Source organism: Lutra lutra, chromosome X, assembly GCF_902655055.1.
Source record: "Lutra lutra chromosome X, mLutLut1.2, whole genome shotgun sequence".
Classification (NCBI taxonomy): domain Eukaryota; kingdom Metazoa; phylum Chordata; class Mammalia; order Carnivora; family Mustelidae; genus Lutra; species Lutra lutra.
Genome location: NC_062296.1, coordinates 34,105,287 through 34,128,629, shown reverse-complemented (window position 1 = coordinate 34,128,629; position 23,343 = coordinate 34,105,287). Strand labels below are relative to the sequence as shown.

The 23,343-nt window shown below is 42.0% G+C and overlaps 1 protein-coding gene across 1 annotated transcript in view; it reads right to left on the bottom strand.

Moving 5' to 3' along the window:
- The window catches only part of TRPC5 (transient receptor potential cation channel subfamily C member 5), a 254,572-nt gene extending 231,694 nt beyond the window's left edge, over positions 1-22,878 (bottom strand). Inside the window, exon 1 of the mRNA XM_047716493.1 lies at positions 22,059-22,878. The gene's annotated coding sequence lies outside the window, so the exon portion shown is untranslated. The remainder of the gene's footprint in view (positions 1-22,058) is intronic.
- Positions 22,879-23,343: the final 465 nt, after the last annotated feature.

The window sequence follows — 23,343 nt, the reverse complement described above, 5'->3', positions numbered from 1 at the left end:
CTGCAGGGGGAAACAAGACCATATTAGAAGTCTTCAGATCTGAGATGAGTGTGAGGCCTGAAATCAGAGCTGAAGCAAAAGAAGAGGAGCTGCTTGAAGGCAGAGTAGGTCAGGAAGCAAGCTCCCTGAGAGTCTCCGGCATTTGGTTTGGGGCTAGGACTATAGTCCCATACTCACCAGCTGAATCTGAGTGCTCCAAGGAGGCAGGGAAGTGCAAACTTTACCAAGGAAGCTAGCTTTCTCTCCCTCCTGCTTCTCTTTCCCACTTCTCCCTCTCTCCCATTCCATATCTCTCTCTCTCCTTCCCTCCCTTTCTCTCTCTCTCTCTCTCTCTCTCTCCCTCCTCCACACTCACATTTGAATGTGTGTGTGTGTGAGAGAGAGAGAGAGGGAGAGAGAGAGAGAGAGTGTGTGTAGGGGCCCTAGGAGCAGTTGGGGACACAGCAGGGAGGAGATAGTGTAAGACAGGGAGGGAAAGAGAGTAAAGGAAGAAGTCCAGAAGCAGGTTCTTCTGGTGCTGGTTCACCTCTCTGCTCTTTTTTTTTTTTTTTTTTTACAGTAATCCACGATCTGTAAGGAAGCCTAAAGTGAATTCCTAACTGGAAGTTACTGAGAACTTTGAATTAGTTCTCTTGCCTAAAACCAGCAATAGTTTATTCTAATAATATAATGGTTTGATTTTCCTTTATGAGTTATAGTCATCTTTTTATTTCTCCTATATGATATAGGCATTCTTTGTATCTCCAGGCCATTCTGTTTAATCAGCAAGATCTGTTTTCCATCTGGACTTGGAATTTAATTGTGTTGTGACAGAGACAGCTAACTTACTTTACTTTTGCTGTGCTTCACTTAGACTGTTTTGATGCTGTCTGACAACTCTCTCCTAAAGCAATAAGATTTCTGATTGTAAATATGCTGTTACAAAAAATAATTGAAAAAATATTTATTGACTTCCTATCATATGCAAGGCAATGTGTAATTTTCAGGGTGTGGAGTGAGGATTGGATAGGAAAAAATACAGAATGGAGTCCCTGCTCTCAAGGAGCTGAGTCTACTTGGGAAGAGTAAATGTTTAGACAGAAAACTATGGCTAAGAATAATAAAATGGGAATCATTTAAAAGGGTCACTTGTGAAATTCAGATACTATCTTATGAAGTCAGAGGAGAAAACAATTACCAAAGACTTGGAAGACTAGCAGTCTTTAGAATGCCTCGTACATAGTAGACGTGGAATAAATGTGTTTGTTGGCTGAAATAGAATTTGAGATAGATCTTGAAGGATGGATAATAACTTCTTGGAGGATGGGTAGTTTAGTGGAGGAACAATATTCTTGATAATATATATGGTATAGGCAAATGTGGGGGAGGCATAGATTGTGCTGGGGATACTACAGTAGTAGTTTTTCTAGAATACAGGGTTTATGAAAGGAAATCACATTGAAAATGTGTCTGGTGCCAGATGATGGAAGGCCTAGGGTACATGGCAAAGGAGTATGAGCTTCATCCTGTAGGTAGTACAGAACAACTGAAGGTTTTGAGAAAAGAATTATATCAAGGGAGGATGCATCTGGTGATACTGTGCAGGATGGATTGACAGGGAGAGACTGGAGGCAGTTGGGCTAGCTAGCTAGGAGGCTACTAGAGTGGTATGGACAGGAAGTAATAAGGACTGTAACTATAGTAGTAGCAGTGAAAATGTAGTAAGATATAGAGTAACATGTTAAAGATGAATGGACAGGACTTAATGACTTGATTTCATATATGGGGCAAAGAAAAGTGGACAGTAAGATGACTCAGGCTTCTAGTCCACAAGATTGAAAACAGAGGCATTACCAGAAATGTTTTCTCTGCTTAGAACCTGTTTAAACTGTGTTAGGCTAGTTTGCAAAAGCATGAGACTCAGGGAGCTATTTTTATTGTCTGTTTAAGTCCATTTTGTATTGTATCTTGGGACTCTGGAATAATCCTAGATATTCTAGACTGACATGTTTGAAGTCTGGACTATAGGCAGGGCCAACTGAAGTTATGACAGATCATTTCCATTGTGTCCTGATTCATCTTTGCTGGTTCTACCTGGACTTACCTTTTTTGGTACTCAGTAGGGGCTGAATAGCTTTTATTCATTGAGGTGTCTTCCTCCTTACTCCCTTGTGCAGCACTGTCTTTCTGCTTGATATTAGCATATGTCTTCATGCTCATTTTCAGACTTTGAGAACTACCAGACATCTCAGGGATTGATGCTTGCTGCTTTTTTATGCAACTGAAGACACCAGCCCTAGAAAACTAATGCTGCTTTTATTTTTATTTTATCAGTTTAAATAAAGGAACCCTTTTGCCTGAAAAGCAGACTAAGAGGCAGAGGAACATTGTTTTTCCTTTCCTCACAGGGGATTGGGTTCAATAGTGTATGCTTGAATGAATTCCTTGAAGCAAAAGAGATACTGAAGGAAAATATATGAAAGATTAAAAGAATAATGTCAGGTAGTATATAAAAACTTAATGTTTTAAATATTTACTTATTCCAAAACCATTTCTAATAGTTTGTCTACAAGCCAGCATATTCCTCAGCACACCCAAACATATGCACACTCCAAAATAACAAAGTTCCATGGTCACTTCTATCATATATCGGAAAGTAAATGGGTGTAAGTAACATTTTTTATTGGAACAATGATAAATTGGAAAGTGGATCTCATGGATCTTGGTGCTTGGAATTATACAATATTTCATTTATAGTGTATTTTATAAAAAGTTTTCATTTATCTATTTAAGTAATTTCCACATCCAACATGGGGCTTGAACTCATGACCATAAGATCAAGAGTCACATGCTTTCTTACTGAGCCAGCCAGGTGCCCCTCATTTACCATTTATTTTAAAAAACATTTTCATACTCCTTAGTTCATTTGATTCTCACAGCTCTCTTATGAGGTAGATCAGGTAGATATCATTATTTCCCAAGTTACACAGAGGAGACATTACTCATTCAAGGTCACCAAGCAATATAACATCAATGCCCTTTCACTTTCTCCTCCTCCTTCACCTCCTCCTTCTTTTCCTCCACTTCTGTCCTTTCCTCATTTCCTTCTTCTCTTTCTTCTTTATTTTCCTCTGTAAAGGAAAGGTTATTGCCAAGCTTTGCTCTAGGTCTCAATAGTCAATCAGTCAACAGGGACAAGGGACAACTGGAAGATAGATGAATTCCCTCCTGCAACGTAAAGATCATGTAACTGCTGTTCACTGTAGCAGCCCCACACACTTCTGGCAGCTAACTTAAGAAATAGGAAGGAAGGGGAGCCTGGGTGGCTCAGTAGGTTAAAGCCTCTGCCTTCAGCTCAGGTCATGATCCCAGGGTCCTGGGATCGAGCCCCACGTCGGGCTCTCTGCTCAGCAGGGAGCCTGCTTCCTCCTCTCTCTGACTGTCTCTCTGCCTGCTTGTAATCTCTGTCTGTCAAATAAATAAATAAAATCTTAAAAAAAAAAAAGAAATAGGAAGGAAGCACTTAGGGTCTTTGGCTCAAGCCCTCAGAATGGGAACGAACTGTTTGTCCTTTGCAACAGATCGATTTTCCTAAGCATCCAGAACTGTTGTATGGGGAATAGTCTCCTTATCAAGGATGAATCAAGTCATGGTCTAGGTGATTTAAACAAAGACCAATCTCACCCATGCACATAGTTTCAATGACTGATTTATACAGCAATGAATATCAATTCCATCTCCTTCTACTTCTCTCTCCTGAACTTAAGATCTATGTATCAAACTGCCTACTGAGCACTGTCAATGGAATGTAATCCTTCCAAACATACTTCAAATTCAACAAGTCTAATACCAAATTCATCATCACCCCTATCTTAACCTACCTCACATATTTCATATCTGTTTTTGGTGATACCATCTATCTTGTTTCCCAGGCTAGGAAATTAGGAGTCATTCTTGAATCCCACTTTTCTATGACTCTCCCACACCCTAACCCCAAGAAGTATCAGTACAGCCTCTAAAACCTCTACTCTCCATTCTCTTCTCTTCATTCCCATTCTTGTTGTCTGGGTTCAGGACTTTTCCATCTGGATTTGCCATTGCACCTTACTGTTTCATGGTCTTCCTGACTTCATGTTCTCCTCAATCTTTTACTTAGTGATTATGAGATCTCCATAGCACAAATCCAATCACATCTCTTCTCTACTTAAAAGCTTGCTGATGGTTTTATTCTGGTTTTATTCTGATCAAGTTTGATCAGTAGACCTCTACCTGGCTTTCCAAAGGTACTTTTTGGTATGCCTACTCAAGTATCCTGGACCCCATCCACAGCATACTTGCTATCTGTCTCTGGCACACCTCTGACATTCCTTATGCCTTTGTCTTGGCTTGGGATGCCTTCACCTGATAACCTGTGCTCTGCTTATGAATACCTACTTCTTTAAGTTCCAGCTTAAATGTTACTTCCCCTCCTCATAGCTCTCTCTAAGTGCTATATTTAGAACCCAAAGTTGCTGCTTTTCTGATCCCATGGTCCCAGAGTTGTCGATAGTTCTGTAAATACATTGAAAATAGCCACTGTCACAAAGTATTGCAATTATTTGTTTTTCACAAATAAAATAAGCTTGGGGGTAAGGAGATGGGTCTTCTCTACTCTCCTCACCATCCTACACACTTTGCATAGTATTTGGTACTTAGTTGGTTTGCAGAGAATACTCACTGAATCTGTAATTCATTAATAAAAACACTCAATCATTCAGCACCTATATTAAGTCCTGGGTTTTTGGTGCTACACCAGCAAGGCCTGTCCCTGGCTCTCACAGGGCCTACGATCAATGCTTAAGATGGTGAGGACATCCAGAAATAAATGCAGAATTCCAATGGGGAACATGGTAGGTGTATAGTTTGAATTTACATTGTCAGACAGCATAAAATACAGACAAAGAGCATAATCTCTTCTCTACAATTGGGCTAGCCTGGGTTTGAATACTGGTTTCATCATTTACTGGTTGTGTTGCTTTAGGCAATTTACCTAATGTCTCTGTGTTTTGCTTTCCTTATCTGTAAAAGAGGCATTATTATAGTCTTTATCTTATAGAACTATTTTGAGGATTATGTGAGTATTTGTAAAACACTTAGTGTCTGACAAATAACAAATATTCAATAAAATAAATTAAATGACATCTAGTGCAGAGCACAAGAAACCTAAATTGCTTGGTTTAAAGCATAATGGGACTAGCCTTGTTTCTTCCTTACCACTTCTTATTTTACCTCTCATAATGACCTTTCCCCTGCCTGTCACTTTAGGTTCAGAGCTTATTTAGGGAAAAAAAAGAGGAAGGCATGGTGAGGATGCCACTTGAGAGTGGAGTGTGAAGCCCAGCATCCTGCCATTCCCTCTACTTGGCTACCTCACACACTGGGCGCCTCAGCCTTGCTTAGGGTCTGTCACCTGTGTGGCAAGGGCTGATTCCTAGGGCCCTGACTAGTGGGCCTTAAGTACTTCTCTGTCTTATTACCAGTCTCATCTCTCTTCCATCCACCTTTGGGAGTGGCTCTCAGCCTATCTCTACTTGCTCTCCTCACAGAGAAGACTGTGAGGATCCCTGGGACTCGCAGGCAGACATTTCGCAGGGCTTTTGACAATCTCTGGCTGAATAGGATCCTTGGCCCCAGCCATTCTTTCCTTTGTGGCCACTCTTCCACTGGCTCCCACCTTTGTGGGGCCTCTGAGCCCAGCAGGGTCAGGGAGAGGGAAAGGAGAGATGAAAACATTGCTAATAGTCTTGGTAATTATTTTTATATTGCTTTATTTATTTGTCGAGACAACTGTTTTGCCATATTGCTAGAATGTGTGTCTGCTGTCTCAGATTTGGCAGGCCAGTTATGTCACTGTTTTAATGACTCTAGGGCCGTGTCCCTGAGAGGTCATCCTAATTGTTTCTGCCTCCTCAGCTTGGTGCCAGAGGCTTTGTGTCTGTCTGGAGGCTGTGGCTGGCCAGGGGGAAAGCATGCAGTCTCAACCACCTTGCCTTCTGCCCATTGTCCATTCTGCAAAGCTCCTGAGACCTAGTTCCAGCCCCAGGGGAAAGCTGGTGAAGTCCTCCCCTTTGCCAGAGGTAGGGAGGGAGAGGGATTCAGAGGTGAAGCATGGCAGGTACATGAGATGCTCCACTGAATGGCAGAGAGGCTGGGAGGAACCTCGTGCATCTCATCTGGCTATTAGTTGTCAAGGTCACTGCAACCTTGAACCTCTTTTGAGAAGTTTTCTAGGTTCCTTTAGTTGCCAGCATCTTAATAATCCTTTATACCTGGGCAGGGATTTATAAGCATGTTTACACAAATAGTTTTTCTCTTACTTTTTAAACAATCTGATGAAGTAGATAGAATTATCATTCCATTTTACAGGTGAAAAAACCATGGTTAGAGAGATTAAGAAATGTGCTTGTAATATGGGAACCCTGACCTTTCCATTCCAAGTTCATACTCTTTTCCACATTTCAGGGATGTCTTTTTGGTCCTTCCTGTCCCTCCATTCCCAGAAAGGGTACAGAGAGGCTGCTTTAACAGCCTACCCTTCATGTGCCTCTCTCTCCATTTATAGTATTTCCCCTGTTATCTCTAGAATCCTTTAGCTGTACGGGAGGCCTGAATAGTGTCCTATACCTTAGATTTTCTTTTTCTTTTTTTTTTTTAAAGATTTTATTTATTTATTTGACAGACAGAGATCACAAGTAGGCAGAGAGGCAGGTAGAGAGAGAGAGGTGGAGGCAGGCTCCCTGCGGAGCAGAGAGCCCGATGCGGGGCTTGATCCCAGGACTCTGGGATCATGACCTGAGCCGAAGGCAGAGGCTTAACCCACTGAGCCACCCAGGCGCCCCTATACCTTAGATTTTCTTTTTTTCCCCTTCCCAGAGAGAAAAAGAGCTGAAGATTTGATTCCTACTATTGAACTGATGACTGATCCTAAGTAGCAAGCATTGTATGCAGATTCTAGGGAGTTTATCTTTTGAGCCAGGGCTGAATCTTATAGGAACAAAGCTCACCTGATGGAAATTCAGACACCAAGGTCAGGGGGTAGTGGGGAAAGGAAAGTATTTTGAGAGAGATGGTAGTTAGAGCTCTGTGTTTTTAAATACTATTTGGTTGCAACCAGGGCAAAGAAGTGTGTGAAGTCCTTGCTCCTGACATCTGCCTGAAAGGGCCTCTGTCAGCATAATAGCAGAGCCTCCACTGCTGGCATGAGTGGGGACCCTTTATTCTGGATACAGAACCAACTGCTCCCAGAGAATACAAGTGGGAAGAGCCATGGGTTAAGAGTAGAGGACCTTGGGTTCTCATTCCGGGTTTGTTGTTGCTTCAGTAAATGTCTTTACCACTCAGGTCGCTTTTTCTGTCTATAAAATGAGGAGGAGCACTCTCAAACAGAAAAATGAGCATTTGAATAGTAGTGTGTACCTTTTCACACAAAGTATCTTGTTTGATCAGGAAGTCTGATTTAAATTTAGGATGAGGAAACCAGCTCAGGAAGGTTATGTGGCGGGGCCGATTTAAGCCCAATTTTGTTGGAAGTCATGCTTCAGGGTCTTTATATGGTAAATGAAAATAATGATGATGACAATGATGGCAGCCAATGAATGCTTATCATAATCCAGACACTGTGCTAATCACCACAACATATCTACAAGGACAGTACTCTTATCCTCATTTTAGAAATGCTAAAAGCTGAGGCCCAGAATGGTTGAATGTCTTAAGATTACACCACTAGAAAGTAGCAGATCTAGTGCTTAAATCTAGGACTCTTTTGACTTCTGGGTCAGTGCTCTTGTTACCGCACCCATTTGCTTAAAATGCTAAATGAGAGAGTGCTTTGGGAAATGTCCTGTGCCATGCTACGTGACTGCAAACTTCTCTACATCATTTTAATAGGTCCACCAAATGAGCCTGGCAACCTCCAAGGGGAAAGCACACTTGTCTGGGCCCCAGGTCAAAAGGTCAGGCAAGATGAAGAAATGCCTATAGGAGAAGCTCTTTCACCAGCAGGAAGGGAATGTGTACAGAATCCTCAGATCTACCCTGTTGTGTCAGCTGAACTGCACATCACAAAATGAGCTAAGTGAGCACCTCTTTGGGAGCACCCATTGTTCCATTTTTTTCATTGCCACCCTGACTCTTAGCCAAAGCATTCATTTCTTTCATCTCTAGCCTCTTCCAGCAGCTAAGGAGACATGTCCCTTTCTCCCATCCCTGCTCTGCCTTTGTTTTGCCCAGACAGGAGTTGGCCTGTTAGCCTTGCCTTTACCTTTGGGGTCTCGAGGGAACCAAACCTAATAAACTAGCTGTTGTAGCATTTTATTTGGATATGTGCTGGGACAGCATAAAACCTGTGTCTTGCATCTCGTAAATTAAAAGGGTTTTATTGTCAGGCTCATGGGAGTTTTGCTAGATGCTTAAGCCACTTCTGGCACTAGTTCCCATTAGCAGTATCATTCTCTCTCCATAAAAGCCACAGTTTATGTTCCTCCTCAGACTTTTCCAGTGCACTGTCTCTGTTACCATGTTACAAAGAGACCTCAGGGAAAGAAATCCAGGAATGTTTGGGAGGCTGTGCCATCATGCACATGTACACACATCATGCACATGTACCACACCAGACAGGATACAGATGAGCATGGTTCAGAGTCTACTGACAAGTTGGTGGTTCCAAGGACAGGCTGGTGTAGGTTCAAGTGGGCCGGGTTAACATTGCATTTTCCAAGACTTTCAACACTTTTCAAGTCCTGAGTCCACTCAAACCTTTATTTCCTAGGCTTATTTCTCAGGCTTTGAGTACCTGAAGAGAAAGTCACATTGGCTGTGCACACTGGTGTCACCAAGTTCTGGTTTTCTAAGCTCTGCCAACCTCATGGTGCTATTATATACATACTTCTTTTCTTTAATTTCTTGGGTTGACTTTCTTTTGAAAGTCCCACTGACAGGGATCCATCCTGTTACCCTGTACCTTGCCTTGTCTCCTACCTCACAGAAAAAAGCCTTCCTTCCTCCCTCCATGGCAGATCTTCTATCTGTATCCAATTTGACTTTACTTTTTGAGGCATTCCTATTCCTTTCTAAGGCTAATCTCTGCACTCCTGCTCTTGATCCTCTACCCCCTAATTCTGCTGTATGTTGCACCATATTTTTTCCCAGATGCTCAGTCTTCTTCACTCAATTCTCCCCTTCTAAGCCCTTGAAAGTGTTTGAATCTCATCATCCAAAATACAAATTCCCATTCAAGCTATTTCTGCCAACATCCTCAACTGCACTGTGAAAATTCTCAACAGCATAGCTTGCATTTGTATAGTTTTCATCTCCAATTCCTTTCGCCACCTATTATAGTTGATCTTCTGTCTCCATGACTCATTTTTACAACATCAGAACATTAAAAGCAACTAATATCTATTCGGTTATTATGATGAACCAGACCACTGTATTGGGCACATTATAGCAATAGTCATATTCGATCCGCACAACAATCCTCTGACCTAAATACTACGATAATCTCCATTTAATAGACAAGATAGATAGTCTTTGAGTGACTTATTTGAGGTCACATAGTCCCATGAATAAGTAGAACTGGGATTTGAGCAGAGATAATCTGACATAGAGCCCATACTTTAACTCAGTTACCCACAGACTTGTTCTTTAAAGGCCGAGATAGTGAAGGTTTTAGGCTTTGCATGCCAGATGATTGCTGGTGTTACTGTGCAGCTCTGCTCTTGTGTGAAAGCAGACATAGATAATATAAATAAATGGGTGAGAGTGACTGTGTTTCAGTAAAACTTATGGACATTGAAGTTGAATGTCATAAGTTTCACATGCTATGAACTATGCTACTTCTGAGTTTTTTCAGGCATTTAAAAATGTGAAGACTGTTGCATCTGGGTGGCGCAGTCAGTTAGGTGACCAATGCTTGATTTCTGCTCAGGTCATGATTTCGGGGTTGTGAGATTGAGCTCTGTTGCAGGCTCTGTGCTGGCCATGGAACCTGCTTAAGATTCTCTATCTCCCTCTTCCTCTGCCCCATCTCACCCCACCCCTGCTCATACACACACACTCTCCCTCAAAAATAAAATAAAAAACAAAATAAAAAAACCCATGAGGACCATATTTAGCTTGCAGTCCACATAAAAACAGGCAATGGCCTGGATTTGGCCAATGGTTGTGGTTTGCTGGCCCCTGCTCTAACCATTAAATTATTCAGGGCTCCTCACGTTCTCAAATCCAATTGATAACTTCTTCCCCCACCATGGATAACTTCTTAATGCTGATGATACACCCCCATTCTTTTCTCCTCCCATGATTTTGATGGCAACACTCACTTCCAGCTTTCCTTCTACCTTTATGATCCATTAGTCTTCTTCTGAAAGCTCTTTTTTTCTATCTACTTCTCAAATGTTGGTATTTCCCAGGATCAATAGTTGACTTATTTCTTTGTTTACTCTCCTAGAGTAATTTATTCTACTTCCATGGCTAACACCTACTGTTAATGTAGTAACTCAGAGCATGGGCTTTTGGGTTTCCTTGCTTAGGTTTAAATCCTGGCTCCAATAAATACTACTTATGTGACCTCATAGGGTTCTTGTGAAGGTTAAATGATTTATTATTTGGAAAACACTTGGAACCATGTTGTTAATATATGTTTAATAAAATATTCATTTTCATCATGTTATTTTTGTGCTACTATTATCAGATATTTACTTCCTAATCTGTATCTCTAGCTCAGACTTCTTCTCCTTTGAGTCCTAGACCCATATATCTAACTGCCTATTTAACATCTGTACTTAGATGTCCCACTGGCATCTTGACTTCAACATGTTCCAAACCCAACACATCATCTCACTCCCACCCCCACATCCCCTCACCCTACTTTGTTATTTTCTTCCATACATTATTATTCTTGTTAACAGCAAGGCTGTCCACTCAGTCCTTAACTAAGAAAGCTGGGAGTCCAGTTTCATGTGAGAAACAAGTGACATGAAACATCCAGCTTTAAAACCAAGAAGAGACTGAACATTTTAAATTCCCCTCCACTGGAACTTGAGATTAGCTATGTGATTGATTTGAAAATTTTTTCCTCTCTTCCCTTTATTAATCTTCTCCCCTTCACTCCTGTCAGAATGATCTCTCTCTGCTTTAAACTTGATGTGCCCATTTCTAACTTCTCACCTTTGATCACACAATTCCTCTCATCTGAAAGGCACCCCCCATATCTCCAAACAAATGCTATTCAAGAGCTAAAACACCCATGAAATCATCTTGACTTCTTTAGTCAACAAGATGAGGTATATTTTAGAACTGAGAGCTTCTATGTTTAAATTGAATTTATTACATGTTTCATACTTTATAAAGATTTCCATCACAAGTCTATAAGTCAACTTGTTTCAACTGGATTATAAACATCTTGTCTCCACAGAGCATAGAATATTCTCTTTTGTGAATTCTCCATAGTGTTTCACACAGGTCTCCTTTTGCCTTCAATCACTTTTTCTCTGGCTCCTTTCCCTCCAATAAGCATGGATCAAAAAATTCTACTTTATTCACTTTTCTCCTTTTTCTGACTTTCTTCCTTGGAGATTTTTCAATCTATTTTTTAGAGGTAATTTTTTATACCTATACCTGTGACTTCTCAAATTTTCATCTCATTTCCTAAGTTCTCTCATGAGCTGCATTCCCGTACCTCAAATTTTTTGATGGACATTTTCATGAGGATGTCTTGCCTGACGTCAAACTTAACATGATATTGAAATCTTAACTCATCATCTTCCTTTCTCACCCCACCTTCATCTTTGCTTAAGGCATCACCATTTTCTGTCACCGGATAAAATTTACAGTCATCTTTGACCACCTTCACCACAATCACAATCGTGTATCTACTGTTCCTTTATGTGTCCTTTATGCACCATCCTTTGCAGGTCCACTACTATAGTAACCACAACAATAATAATAACTATAACAGTTAATGTGTATGAGTGTTTGCTGTGGCTAAGTACCGGGCTAAGTGTTTTAAATTTATATTTACTTCTTCATAGCATTATGAGGTAGGTATTCTATTTTTTTTTCCATAGGTGAGAAAACTAAGGCTCAGAGTGGCAGAGCTAGAATCACACCAGAATGGGTTTGGACTTAGATTCTTTACTTAACCACAGTGCTACTTATTCCTCATCCCTAAATTTCTATAATTTCTTTCTAACTGATATGCCTGTGATTTCTTGCTCCTCCATTGGTCTTTCCTACATACCATTTACGAAATAATCATCCCCAAACATTGCTACCATTATTTCATTTCTCATCTCCAAATCAATTTCTATCTCCCTTTTATCCTCTAAATTAAATCTAGCCACAGCCTAATAGATAAAATCTTCCACAATCTTACCACAACCCAACTTTCCAGCTCCATCCCTTGGAAGCATGGATTTAATCCATGAGTGAATTAAACCACAATGTTCTACTAAGCCATATTGTGACTTCATTTCATGTTTGCTCCTATCATCCACTCACTCCTGACCCTGTTGTGAGTTCCTAGAGGGAAAAGGATGGGGATGCATGTTTGCACCCTACAGTGTCTTCCATCTAGTCTATACTTAGTGAGTATATGTCAAGGGCTTGATTGTAGGGGCTCAGTTACCACTTGGAGATTGGATTGTTTAATTGTTCCTTAATACTCTCCTATTTCTTTCTTCCCATGAGTCCTCTCATTTTTCCGTTCTCTGGCATAATTACCATACAAAAAATGTAAAAATCCTCTCTTCTGAGAAATCAACATCCTAGGAAAACCTTTACCTGTGCATCATCATGCCACCAATTTTTTCCTCAGTTTATCCCCAAACATACTTTCATGTCAATCTTTCTTCATTGCTTGGTAGTTACCATTAAACTAAATTTTACTCATCTAGGAAAAGTTTCTGGAGATGACCACTGTGTGAAGATGACAACACAGTCTACAGCACAGAGTTCTTTGGTGAATCTTGGGGTAGAATATTTTATGTAAACTGCAGACATTCATGTTAGTTTCAGCACTGGTCAGGGCCCCTGAGTGATTGTTATCTAAGAGATGGCAAAGGAAGTGACCACTGGGAAGCTTAGTTCCAAATGCAAGTATTATAAATCTCCAGATGTCCTATATCCCAGAGAGAAAGCATTTCTGTTTTAATTGGATTTTTAAAAATTTTGTTTGTTTGTGTTTTAGATCCTTGCTGCTTTCTGAGTATTGACACAGATTAGGGACCACAATGTCAAGGTACAGCATGGAATGCCTTTATAGTTCAGAAGTTTATGGTTTTTATGTTTAAGCAGAGATTCTTTTTTTTTTTTTTTGAGAGAGAGGGAGAGTGAACATGGGAGGAGGGGAAGAAGGAGAGGGAGAGAGAACATCTTAAGAAGGCTTCACCTTGGGGCGCCTGGGTGGCTCAGTGGGTTAAAGCCGCTGCCTTCGGCTCGGGTCATGATCCCGGGGTCCTGGGATCGAGCCCCGCGTCGGGCTCTCTGCTCAGCGGGGAGCCTGCTTCCCTTTCTCTCTCTCTCTGCCTGCCTCTCTGCCTACTTGTGACCTCTGTCTGTTAAATAAATAAAATCTTTAAAAAAAAAAAAAAAAAGAAGGCTTCACCTTTGCAAACATATACACACTAACATACACACACACACATGCATTACTGAACAAAAATGTCATTAAACAATGTTTACTCTTACTACACATGATTCACATTTTTCTCTTTTAATCGATTTAATTTAAAATAGTGGTGATAATCTGCTAAACTGATTTCAAAGTACTTTGAATCATTGCCCACATTTTGAAAAACACTGGTTTAAAGGATGAAACAAAAAGAGATGATAAGATGTTCTGTTTTGGGGGCGCCTGGGTGGCTCAGTGGGTTAAAGCCTCTGCTTTCGGCGGCTCGGGTCATGATCCCAAGGTCCTGGGATAGAGCCCCGCATCAGGCTCTCTGCTCGGCAGGGAGTCTGCTTCCTCCTCTCTCTCTCTGCCTGCCTCTCTGCCTACTTGTAATCTCTGTCTGTCAAAAAAAAAAAAAAAAAGATGTTCTGTTTTGTGCTACTAGAGGTCACGTATATATTGCATGCAACTGATAACACTGGGAGGGGTCAGTTCTTAAATCACAGCTAAAGACCAATGCCCACAGCAGGGATAACAAAAATAATTAGCTGTAGTATATTGATTTTGTTATCAGCTTTGCACAATTCTTTATTTAAAATTAAATGTAATTTTTCATGGTTTTCTTTTGTGTGTGTGTGTGTGTGTGTGTGTGTGCCTGTCACTGCATAGCATGCTACCCAATATATGGTAGTCTCTTTCAATGTTTACAATTATGTAAGAATTCCACATTCTTTTGCAAGTTAGGTAGAAAGCTATGGCAATTTTTCAAAGATTATTCATAAATAAGATATTGTGCTTATTTATTTGAAAATATGGTCATCTTATTACTATATGGAATAATATTAGCTATGTTTCATGAATTTGTTATGGTTATGGTTTTTCCCCCAGTGTGGGGTATATAATAATATTGAGGCATTAGGGTAATATAGTGTACAGGGTATTCAGGTAAGCATCATGGGGCCAAAGGGACTGTACAGTATCTTAGAAACTGAGTGTAGTCACCAGTTGCTTGGATAACCGATTAGCTCAAAATTCTGTCCCTTAATACCGATGTTAGTTCTTCCAAAGTTACACTGTAGTAAGAACACAGCAAAAGGACAAGACAGATTTGAGCTATTGTTTCAGAGATTTTGTTATGATATAAAGATCTTTCTGAACATCAATTCATAGTTTCTTGCATTTGCATTCAGAAGTTCTAGATGAAAAATTAAAATAAAATAAGGAAAGGATGGTGGCAACCAAGTAGATGGTAAACAGAGTGGGAGCAAGCTTTTTTACTGCATATCCTTTTATTCTGATTTTGAGAAATGGATAAAAAATACCTATTCAAAAATTTAATAAAAAAGAGAAAGCACAAAGAAAAAACAAAGACAACAAAAAATAACAACCAAAAGAGCTTTCTGACAATGAAGAGGCAGTATAATGTAGGCCAAGTGGGAAAGTGGAGGAAGAGAGACCTATTTTCCAATCCTGCCTCCACCATTTACTACTGCAGGGTCAGAGAAAGAGATGCAAATGAAGAAGAGGCAGGAGAGATTCAGAGTGTGAAGGGACTCACTGTCCTGACTGACTTTGAAGTTGGAGGAATGGGGCAGCAGACCAAGAAATGTGGGGGGCTCCCAGAAACCTCCAGCTGACAACCAGTAAAGAAATTGGGACTTCAGTCCCACAACTGCAAGAAAGTGAATTATGCCAACAACCTGAATGGGCAAAAAAAAAAAAAAAAAAGAAAAAAAAGAAAAAAGAAAAAAAAAAGATTCTCCCCTAGGGCCTCCAGAAGCAAATGCAGCCCTGCTGACATCTTGATTTTTAGCCCAGTGATCTCCATTTCTGACACGCAGAGCTATAACAACAATAAATGTGCATTGTTTGAAACTGCTAAATTTATGGTTGTTGTGGACACAATGGAGAACTAATACAAAGATGTTCAATAATTGATAGCAATTGCTATTGTTAATTTAGGGTGATCACAGAAATCTTAGAATTAGTGATCAGTATTATCTATTATAAGATTATTGATGCTTCACTAATCTGGATCCTCTTGAAAATCAATGGTTATTGGGCAACCTCAGTGCCTCAGAGCTGGAGGGTGCAAACATGCCAAAGGACTGGGACCCAGAGGCTTTGGCACCTGTTTTCTTGTCTTTGTATGGAGGCTGCCCCAGACTCCATATGCCAACTAAGAAGTTTTGGAGAATCAAGTGCTTATTGATTTTATTGGAATGCATAAAATTTATTAAAATTCATAGAATTATTGGAATTCATAGAAATATTGGAATTCATGATATGCCTATCATGTTTTATGGGTGGGAAAATTGAACATGTAGAGATCTGGGTGAAGGTAAGAGTTTCCCATTTCTTTCACCTGTAAAATAGTGATAGGTATGGTGTTTACCTAAGTCATTAAAGTCTACAATGAGCAAGTTACTTAGTTCCTTTGAGCTTTAGTATTGTCTGTACAATAAAGAGGATAATGTACCTATTTTGTGGACTTGTCCTGAGGGTTTACATGAGAGGTTGCATGTAAAACGCTTAGCACATAACTTCACACTCTCTAAGTGTTAACTGTTGTTGAGCTGCCCTTTGGAAGATGTGTTGATAAGGAAAAGTATTTCTTATCTAATAATAAATCATGACTTTCTAGGGGAAAAAAATCACCGTAGCTTCATATATAATGTCTTAGTTCCTTTTGTGAGTTCAGGTTAAAAAATATATCCTTTGATTTTCTCCACTCTGCTTTTACCGTCATCATTTTTTTTTTTTGCCTGCATCATTTCACATCTACCCTATGAAGTAGGGGTTATTATTCACCCATTTTACAGGTTGTTATCAGGCCAGAAATCAGTAATATTTAGTTCTGCCCCTGGAATGCTATTTCAGCCTTGATTTTTTTCACAGTTGGTCCATTGAAGGGTGTGTGTGTGTGTACATGTGTGTGCCTACAGCACATATGTGCAACATGCAGAAAGAGCCTCACCACTTTCTAACGGTAATTTTGAGACATGCCATATAATAGGCCATTCTTGTGTATGTGTGTATGTGTGTGTGTGCTTTAGAGAGAGGAAGAAAGCATGCATGTGCGTGTGAGTGGCGGAGAGGAGCAGAGGGAAAGGGAGAAAGAATCTCAAACAGGTTCCACCTCTAGGTGTGGAGCCTGATATGGAGCTTGATCTCACAACCTGAGATCATGACCTGAGCCGAAACCAAGGGTCAGACACTTGACCAACTGAGCCACCAGATGCCCTGAATAGGGTCACTTCTGACTTTAGTCTTTTTCTATGAAGTGATTTCATCAGGACCTTCATCAGGACCACCTTTAATTCTTTCTGAATAATATTCGTTTTGGGGTCCCCATTCTGTTGAAATATATTTTACTTTTGTATGTTTTTCTTAATGTTCTATTTGTGGAAAGCCTAATGTGATTCACACAAATTAGAAATAAGTGCTAGGTGCCCTATGACATCACATCCAATGACTAGTTTTTTAGCAAACTAAAATTAATGACCAAAACATATTAATTATAATAATATCTTCCATGTATTGATTGTTCACAGTATGTCAGTGTCTTATAGTGTCTCATGTAATCTTTATAACAACTCAATCTCAGCAGATGTTATTATTAATCCCATCATACTGATGAGGAATCTGAGGCTGAGAGACAAAGTACCTCGTACAAGTTTACACAGTCAGTTACTTGTGGACAGGATCTGGATTTGAACTCAGGTCTGTGTGCATCCCCCAAGTCCAGGTCCTCCTGGTAGGCAAAACAGTCCTATGGTATGACTCCTTTTAAATCAACTCTCTTGCCCACATTTAAGACTTTTACACTGGATAATGGAAGAAGTGGACCTGGGGAAAGTTTATATTTTAATTTTTTTTAAGTGATAAGCCACTTGAACTGTCCCTGCATGCCCTGGGGATAATTGCTTATTTTCAAATGACTTTCAGATGCTTTTTGGGATAAACTCTAGTCCATTGCCTCTCGGACTTCAGTATGCAAACAAATCACTGGGGAATCTTAAAAATCAGATTCCAATTCACTAGGTCCGAGGAAGATTTTAAGAGTCTATACTTATAAATAGCTCCCAGGGCATGGTGAGGCTACTGCTGTGGGGACAACAGTGGGGAGTAGCAAGACCCTAACCCTCTCCATCCTAGCCTCTCTTTCCTAACCTTGTGATATCCTCACTATAATATAGCAGTTCTTCATATCATCTTTCCTACTGGGTTATAAGAGATGTGCTTGCATCAGCCTATTTTCTCAGATCCTTAAAAAAAAAATCTAGTGTGGGATTAATTGAAACCAGGTATCAAGGCTAAAGAATGGAGACAGGAAATAACACTCCTCCTCCCCCCCCCCCCCCCCCGCAAACCTTCCTTCTCAGACTCTACTGTGAAAACCATCTGCCTGTCTTTTCTGCTTCTTTTGTCTTAATTTTTCAGTAAGTGTGTGAATGCGTGTGTGTGTGCATTTTTATGGGTGCTGGTTCTGAGAATGACTATACAAAGCCAGAACCATAGTTACTGTAATCCATAGGTTTCTATTCTCCAGAATAACAGAGTGAAGCACAGTCTGGGTTTTCTAGATGCCTTGCTGTTGGTGGTGTGAGCTAGATCAGATAAGTGTGAGCAGTTAAATCTTTGTCATGTTTAATTCTGCCCTCCACCTGAATATGCTAGCTGGGCATATGCTATGTTTTCTTAGCTGCCAGTATAGAATTGTGTGTGTGTGTGTGTGTGTGTGTGTGTGTGTGTGTGTGTGTGTGTGTGTGTGTATTGGGGGCAGGTAGAGGGTGAGAAGGCAAGTAACAAGGATATGGCAGTAAAGATGGTAAATATAAACATGACAAGGAAGTAGAGGGTTGTAATCTTGGCAAACGTGGTTTTAGTTTCCTCTTGACTTCCTGGAGAGATCTCCAGAGAGCTTTAGGAAATGTGTTCAGTACTAGCCGGCAGTCTTGGGTTCTGGCTTTGATTCTCTTGCTACATAGTTGTATGACTTTGGAAAGTCATTTTTACTCTCTGGGCCTCAACTTCTGTGTAGGTGAAATGAGGGCATTGGGCCCTGCCCTGATCCCTGCTTGATTTCTACCATCAACTCTTCCTAGCGAAAAGCTAGGGCAATTGCATTGGCTACCAGCGTCTAAGTGCTAACCCCACAGTGAGTGATGGAGAGCCCAACCTAGGGAACCTGCAATTTTTTGCTCTGTCCTACCAGCTTTTATCTCTTTTAGAAATCATCTTTTGTTGCTCAATCAAGCATGATGCACATGTTGTGTATGAGACCACAGCTGAATCACTCAGGACTCCTTCTTTGTGATCAGGATGGGTCAGTTGGTCTCACGGCTCAGAGGACTTGAGAGACCCATCAACAGAAGGGAAGCTATGGAGTTTTAGAAAGAATGACATTATGGAAATCTCAGCTACTAAGCTCTGGGCTCACTGGCTAGCCTCAGCTTTGCCCTGATCTAGAACAGATTACTGCAATTTCTGCCTAGAATGAGGCATCCTTTCTGCCTATAGGATGCAAACTTTGTCATACCCGTCCATGAAAACCTGGAAAATGACCAGGCCAGGTTAGGTTGGTGGCACCTTAGGATGCAGGGTGCTTTGGGGAGAAAGGTCCTGTCCCTCATATTTCAGCTAACAGGAGGCTTCTGAACAGCTTAGTGTACTTAGCTAAAAACAAGCATCTTTGGCAGGAATAAAGCAGGTAGAGATCCTTTGGTGCCTCTCCTTCAGTGATAGAGCCATGGCAAAAGACAAATTAGAATATTTGAAAGTAGGCTGGAAAGAAATAGCATGACACATTTGAAATATCCATTCGATAATTAAGTAACTGAATGGCTCAGAGATTGAAATTTAATATGCTAAGGAGTGAAATGAAATGGCAAAAGAGAAAATGTACTCCATTGCTCCTAATTCTCTGGTTCTAAGGAATTCTATTATTGTTTACTCAGTGTTTACAAGACAAATTGCATGCAATTTTAGCATGCTTCACATCAGAATCAATTATCTGGACTAATTCTCTCCTCAGCTGAGCAAAAGAAAGCAAACACCTGGATGGATTTCTTTCCACATGTTTCAAAACATCTTTGGGTTCTCTTCTGTCCCTCTCCTCTTCCTTCATATCTTTAATTTTCTGGCCCATCCTTCTCCAAGCCTGTATGGTTCTGTGTGTCATTCTGGTTGTGAATTCTAGAAAGAATGGAATCTTAGGACTGTGGCTCATATAGTTGGCAGAGATGAGAGATATTTGGTGCAGGTTTCTATGTTGGAGCATATACTGAAGCCAGGGGAACCTCTGTCAACACATTTGAGGACTATATTGGCTCTCTATCCCTTCACTACCTACCTCCTTGTTCCCTGAGTAACTGCGGATCAGGACCCACCGTGGCAGCCAGATGCTCACATCACCAAGAACAGAGCAGAGACCTATGCCTTCCGTAGGCTCCATCCCTGTGGATGCTTTCAGTTTTTCCCCATTATGAAATTACCAGTTCTTCCCTACCTGTCTGCAACCCGGTCTTTGCTATTTATGGCGAAGTATAATTTTAACCCATCTAAGAAGATATTTGCTTATGATTGCCTAAAAAAGGTAACAGAATGGGCACATTTTCAGATCCTACTTGAGTAATCCTCATTCTGTTCTGTCTCTAAGCAGTGAGCATTAGAACAAATTGCCCAATACAACATAAACAGTTTCACTTAATGTAGAATCTGTTTCTCTCATTTGCTGAGTTGGAAGGAGGTAATTCATTGTATTCCGGTAACATAGTAATAAATAGAAAGTTTAACACAAGAGCCTGGGTGCTTTGGAAGCACAAATTCAAACATTCCCCTCTCTGCTACAGCAGCACAGAGCCCTTATTGTATGGGGTTGATCTGAGTCCTTGAAAAAAATATACACGCGCGCTCTCACACACACACACACACACACACACACACACACCCCATGTGATTTTATATATATATATATATATATATATATATATATATATATCTCCATCCATGAGAGCAGCATCTCCAAGGAATCAAAACATAGATTTCAAGTGGCATTGAGTTTTTCCTTCAATCTTGCAAACAGAGAAAGAGCAGCTCCTCTTGACCCTGTGGGTTTCCTTTATTTCAGGCTAAATATTTGCTTTGAAACCACTTGCTACTATGTGAATGTATTTTCATGCCTTTTGAGTTACAATAAGAAGATTTTAAAGAGTGAGTGAAAGGTACTATTTGGCACCATTTATATCTCAGCTTTGTAAGAATCTATGGGAAAGGAGACATGATATAAATCATCTGTAAAACACCAAAACCGCCAAAATCCAGTCTGAGACAGACAAAAGACAATAATGAATGCTGATATACAAACTTGTCATATTTGCTAAATGCCACGAAGATAAATTACATGGCAATAGACAAGTGGGTCTGGGTACCATATCAATGTAGTAATTTCTCATTTGAAGTAGGGCTGACACGTATGCACAATCTCTAAAGGGAGCATTATTGATTCGTCTGTGTCTCTCCTACTCATATAATAAACTCGGGTAAAGTTCACAGATTCTGTCTTCCCCGCTGGTTTCTTGGCTTCAGGCTTTTCACGAAGAAATGATAACCTTGCTAGCCACTCAGCCATCACAGCATATCTGACTATGGCCAGAAACCCAGGTTGGCAATGGGGAAGAAGCTCTTCTCATAGTCACATTCTTAGAGTCCATGGAGAAATACCAGTATCTGCAAATACAGCTCAGTACCCCTGCGTGTGTGTGTGTGTGTGGGGGGGGGGGTATGATAATGTCCAAGTCAGTATATGTGTTTGGAGGGAGGGGGTGTCTACTTTAGAGCAGAGATCTGACTGAGGTCCCCCTATTTGAATTTCCTAGTTCATTTAAGGAAGTCAGGAAAACAAATCTGGTCATTTCTTAAGTTTGAAAGATACAAAACAGAAAGAAGGGTAAATGGACTCTCATGAGTTCACCTCAGGTCTCTGCATCTTAGAGTGGGTTTGGCAACAAGGCCAGTGTCCTAATTCCCATGCCCATCTACCTCCCAGGTGGTTTTTGAGGAAGCCTGGGAGCAGATTCTTACCTGCCTGATACCTACCCAGGGATGGAGCAGATAACTGACCAGGGTAGGGCAAAGCTCTGGTGTAGAATATCCGGAAAGAAACGATTCTTTTGGTCATTGACAAGAGCCACCTTTCCTGACACCCCTAGAGCTTTACCCCATCGCATCTCTCTCCCTGTGTCCAAAAAACAATCTGTTGCTGGCTTTGCTCTGCACCCCACTACCTCAGCCTACAGCCCGACAGCCAGCGCCTCCCAGTCCTCAGCATCCCAGCACCCTCACTTAACCCGCACCTCGCCATCCCTTACAGCAGCGCTCCAGCGCTCGAGCAGCGAAGCAGAAGGCACAGGGCCGCCTGTCGACTTACCCCGGGGCCAAGTGGTTCGTCCGGATCTGTGTCCTCTGGTGTCGGCGAACCAGGGCGCGCGGTGCGGCCGCCTTGCGGGACTGGGTCTTCGGGCGGCGCGCAAACAGCAGCCGCCTGGGACAGCCGCGGGCCTGGAGGCTGCCCGGCGGCGGGCAGAGGAGCACAGGGAAAGGGGCGGGGTGTGGTGAGAGGCGCGAGTGCAGGCTCCTACCTTGGTTTTTCCCTCCGCTCTTCAGTTATCCCTAAACTTCCCTGTAGCTGGCCGGCCCTCCTCACCTTTCGCCTCCGTCAGCGCCCCGAAACTCTTCACTCCACCCGCCCCCTGCCTGTTCTCTCGCTTCTCCGGGCTGTATGACCCAGCCTGGGCCGCTTCAAACACACGCACTCCCTTCGCGCAGCCAGCCACACAATAAGAGCCAGGGAAGAAACTGACAGGGGCAAACTGACAGGGGCGGCCGACACGGGACTGTGAGGGGGAGAGAGAGGAGAGACGGGGAGAGAGAGACAGGGAGAGAGAGCCACAGAGAGAGAACCGCATTTACACTCCCACATGCACAAACGCACACTCAAGCTCCAGCTGCCAGGTAGCGGCTGGCGGGAGACCCCGCCACCCCTCCAAATCTTTCTCGACTAGAGGTTTCTGTCCCCTTCTGTTGCCGCTTCTGGAAAATGCTGTACAACGAAGGGGAGAGAAAAGCAAAGAGGGGTGGGGAGGGGAAAATCGAGGAGGTGCGCTCCCTTTCTCCTCCCCACCCCTAGCTCCAAAAATGTCCAACCCTGAGCTCTTTTCCCTTCTATCTGCTCCCGGCTTCCCTCTGCTCCTGTTCTCCCTTTCTCCCTCCCTTTGGGTGTCTGCGAGCTGCGGAGAACCCGTCGCGGTTGAGGGGTGTGTGTGTGTATGTGTGTGTGTGGTGTGTGGTGTATGGTGTGTATGGGGGTGGGGGGAGAAAGCTGCGGTGGCGAAAGCACCTCTCACCTCCCCCAGCCCCGGCCAGGCCTCGCACACCCCCAGCTCCCGGCAGGGGCGGGCGGGGCGGGGCGGGGGAGGCGGGGAAGGAGGAGGGAAAGAGGGAGGACGGGGCAGCCTGCAGGGGCAGCAGCTACTGCCGTCTCTGCAGCTCGGTGGCCAGGGGTGGAAGGAAGCCGCAGCCGCAACCCCAAGTCACCCCCCGCTGCCCTGTCCCACCGCCTCATCTCTCCCCCCTCGGTACGGAATTTTCTGTTTCGTTCGTATGCTCTCCCTGGGCCTCCCCCTCCCCTGGGTGGTGGCAGAGACTGGGGGGCT